The following is a 4428-nucleotide window of genomic DNA, read 5'->3' as shown; positions in this document are numbered from 1 at the left end:
CGGACTCCCACTCTCGTTTCCCCCTTAGAATGGAAGCTCCGCGAGGCCAGGGTTCGTTCAACCGTCGCCACGTCCCCAGCACTTGGAATGCTGCCTGGCACGTGGTAGGCTTTCAGCAAACATTTACGGTGATATTGGGGAAAGGGCTTATGACGTATGGAAAACCTGTAAAAGAAAAAAACAAAACTGGTGCAGTGTGATACCAATTTTGTAAAAAAGCTTTATTTACCCATCTCCATATATAACTCTCTCTACATATATCGAGAGAGGAAACACTCAAGAGAAATAGATGGAAATTCTAACAGTGATAATCTGAAGGTAATCTGACGAGATGACAGGCTAAATGCTTTTTGCTGGTTCCCACACTTCCCACAGTGAAAACGCATATGTGATTTGGGGGAGAATACTAATGGGAGAAGCAAGCAGGAGGCACTGGCGTGGTGCTCCGGGGCCCAGGCAGGACGGGTGCCAGCGTGCGCCTGGCGTCCACCAGAGGCGTCGGGGCCGTCCCTGCCCCGGTTTGGTGGGGGGGGGGGCCCTGCGGCCTCTCATTCACTGGTGTCTGAGTAGCTGGGGGGCCAGCGGGGACGGAGGAGGAAGCTGGGTCAGGCGACAGGGGGCCCAGCCTCTGGTGAGCTTGCATAGGCGCCCCTGCAGGCTGAGTCGGGGGACCCTGAGGACCGGGGCCTCCGAGCAGGGGGAGGCTGGGGGGCAACCCTCCCTAATGTAAACACCTGTCTTCTGCTTGCAGGCCACAAAGGCCAGGCTGGCCCCCTGCCGAGCTCCAGGCAGCGCGATGGGCAGAAGCAGACCCAGTGGCCACCAGGGCGGCGCAGGCTGGAGACTCCGGCTTCCCTCCTGGTCTGACGTGAGCGCATTGAGTCGCCAGCTGCGAGCTAATGGTTCTTACGGCCTAGATCGTACGGCTTCCCTCCAGGTCGTCGGCTTTTTTTAAATCCGCAAGGCCCGCGTCACGCCCTCGTCACCCCTGGGACTGGCGTGCTCCCTGGCAGGATGCAGAGGTGGGAGATGCAGGGCTGCGGTCGGGCTCCACGGGTAGCGCCCGCTCTATGGGCCTCGGTGGGCCTGGGGGCGCCAGAGCAGAGGCCCCCAGGGCCGCGTCCACCCGCCGGGCTGAAGCTTGGCCCGTGGGCAGGAGACAGGAGCCGCCACCTCCACACCTGCGGCCGGCCCTGCAGGTTCCCACGGCGCCGCCTGGACCAGCTCCCCGCAGGCACCCCAGCCGACACGGGAGGTGAAAGGTCACCGCCAAGCCAGCCGGGTTGTGCACACGTGTGAGGCCGCCCTGCCCCCCACAGGGCCCCTCCATGGCCAGACAGGCAGCACGTGGCTCTGAATGAGGCCAGCTGTCCGCGGCGGCCAGAGGTGGACACGGACAGACCAAGGGCGAGGGCCAGCCGGGGGCCGGTCACCCTACTGGCCTGCTGTGGCTGAGCCCCGGGAGCAGAGGGGCCGGTAAAATGACTGCAGCCCAGACAGCCTCCTCCGGCGGACTCTCCGGAAGCTCCTCTCGGTGCCCTACTCGGGGGCCAGGTGCCGGAGCCAGGAGCTGCCACTCAGCGGGCAGGGACAGGGGGCACTTGCTCAGGAGGGTGTGCCTGGTGAGAACGCGCAAGTGTGACTGCTGCTGGGGACCTGTGGGCCACCGCGTCCTTAGTCTTGGGCTGAACCACAGGAATGGCCTGGGACAGGCTGCAGAGCCTCAGCTGGTTGAACAGAGGAGCCTCGAAGGCCGTCGGGTCTCCCTGGTGCGGCTCCCCGACCCCTGACGCCCCTCCCCCTCCTGCAAGCAGCACCTCCCTGCGGCTGCATCTCCTCCACGTGGCCGTCGGGGATCCCAGTCCCAGCCGCAAGGACGCCTGCCCCCGGTGCTTGGGGACCAATGCCTGGGGTCCCACCGTGCCCTGGTGGCAGCCCTCGTTGGGGCTGAGCGCGGGGCTGCGCGACCACTGACCTGGGAGGTGCGGCCACCTGTGCCGTCCATCCCTGAGCTGCATCTCGCCCCTAACTTACATTCCACAGGACAGGGTGTGTGGGAAGAAGGGACAGGGCCCCTGGAGAGGAACGGCGTCTTCCGTTCGCGCTTTACTGAGCCCTTTTTAAAGGTGGCGTCATCACTTCGCGGTGGTGGGGACGTCACACGTGGGGTGGTCACGGCACCAGGTCTGCGTGGCGTCTCCCAGGGCCGCTGGCTTCGTCCCTCGCCCCTCCCGGCCTGGCCGACCCTAGGAGGCGAGTGGAGACCTCGGTTAGACCCCTGGCCAGAGGGGGCGGGGCTAGGGTGGGACCCAGGGGCGGCCTGGCCCCGCCCCCTTCTAGCTCCTGCCCCTCCAGGCACCCCCTTCGGCCCGGCCCGTCTGGGCGTGAACTACCTTCTCCCGGCTGCTGTGAGCTCTCCTTCACCTTCCTGGTGGAGTGTGGGCTGCAGCACACCCAGCCGGTCCCGGTCCTGGAGATGGAGCCGGGCGGGGTGGGCGGGTGGGAGAGCTGCCCCCGCCCCATCCTGCCAAGGTCAGCGGGGGGCTCCCGGCCGGGGCAGAGCCGGGCTTTGCCCTCCCACCGCCACCCCTGTGTCTCCAGCCCAGGAGGGACCCCTTGAGCACAGCAGACCCTGAAGGTCAGCGGAGCCGAGCCGCCCTCCCTCCCCTGCCCGGCTGCGAAGAGGCGTTGCAGGTGGACGGTGCCCAGCCCAGCGTTTCCCGAGCATTGCAGCCCGTGCCTGTCCCCGTGCGTGGGCTCTGGGGGTTCCGCTTCCAACCGAGGCTCTGGGACGAGGTGGCCCCCTTCCCTTCGCAGGGACCTCCACGGCTCAGTGCCAAAGCCCCCCAGCGGGCGGCTAACGGGCTGCTAGTGCCTGGGTGCCCTAGGGGGCTGGCTGGATAGAGGCGGCTTAGCTCTGAGGGAAACTGAGGCTGCAGGTGAGCAGGGCAGACAGATGGCCTCGCCCGGCAAATGTCCAGGCCAGGCCCCTGTGGAGCAGACCCTGTCCTGCTGGCCAAGCAGCCTCCAGCAGCTGAGGCCTGGTTCCTGGGCACGGCCTGTCTGCAGGTTCTCTGGGGCACGGGGGCTGGGGAGCCGGACCAAGAGGCCGAGAGGGTGGGCCTGGGCCCGCCTGGCCTGGGGCAGAAAAGGAGCTGCCAGGCTGTGTCCGGTGTGGCCGAATCCATCACCACGTCCATCAAGAATTGATGAGAAAAACAGACGTCTGCTTAGGAAAGACATTCCCATGTCAAGCATAGATTTGGTTTAATTTTTTTCTTAATTTTTAAATTTTAAAAAAAATTTTATTCTGGGCCATGCCACACACCTTGCAGGATCTTAGTTCCCCAACCAGGTATTGAACCTGAGCCCTTGGCAGTGAAAGCGTGGATACCTAACCACTGGACCAGCAGGGAATTCCCCAAGCATAGATTTGGGAGCGTGCCGGGCAGTCCTGACATCTTGGTGAAAGCCACATGGCGGGTTGTGTGAGCAGAGATCAGGAGAGACGTGGGGTGACACCTCCTAACAGGAACGCTCTCCCCCAAAACACACAACCTGGGGAAAGGCAGTAACAGCAACTGCCAAATAAGCAAAGGGCTGTGGTGCTGTGAACATTCACAGCTGGCAACCCAGGAAAATGGCCCAAAGAAGGCCCTGTTCTCCTGCGGTCCGGCCTCTGCTCTGGATCTCCCTCTGGGGCCACGTGCTCCCATGAAGTCCCCACTGGTTCCGAGAGGCGGCACTCGCAGGTTTAAAAGTTTTCCTCTGTGTCGTGCTATCTCACATTTTCATTTATTTTAAATGACCGCGTATCGGTTTTACAAAGTAAATAGAGAAATTTTTCTTTTAAAAACCGTGCAAGCAAATTAGCCAAGACATTAATGTGGTTGTTAACTCAGAGGTGGTGGAGAGCGGATAAATTGCTATTTTCTCCTTTGTGTTTCTCTGTATTGTTTAAAATACCATAGGTCCACGGCCCTGGGTGAGCGTCTCACCTGCTCCCAGGCAGCTCGCAGCCTCACAGTCTCTACCCATAGGGCGGAGGTGGTCAGGACAAACGTCTCACGCCCCCGCCCCCAGGCCCCTCTGCCCTGCTGAGCCAGCAGCCACGTGTGACGGGTCCCCCCACTGCCTGCGGGACCAGGTGCTGCGGAGCCTCCCGCTCTCACCTCCTCTTCCCGCCCTTCCCTCCCTCCTACTCTGGCCCTTCTGCCGGCTGACAGGGTGGGGAGAGGGGTCTAGCTAGGGGTGAGGTGGGACGCACAGGGCTCCTGCCTCACCCCCCCAGCTGCAGTAAACGCCTGGGTCGCTGCATGTGCCCAGGAGGAACCGAAAGCCCGGGGCTCGCTCTGCCCACCAGAAACCCTGATGGAGGAAAAGCCTCCCACCTTCCCGAGTGTGAACCGCTCACTCACCCGTCCTTTG

The sequence above is a fragment of the Lipotes vexillifer genome, unplaced genomic scaffold (assembly GCF_000442215.2).
Source record: "Lipotes vexillifer unplaced genomic scaffold, Lipotes_vexillifer_v1.1 scaffold791, whole genome shotgun sequence".
NCBI lineage: Eukaryota > Metazoa > Chordata > Mammalia > Artiodactyla > Lipotidae > Lipotes > Lipotes vexillifer.
The sequence above is the reverse complement of the archived record's forward strand: the minus strand, read 5'-3'. Positions refer to the sequence as shown.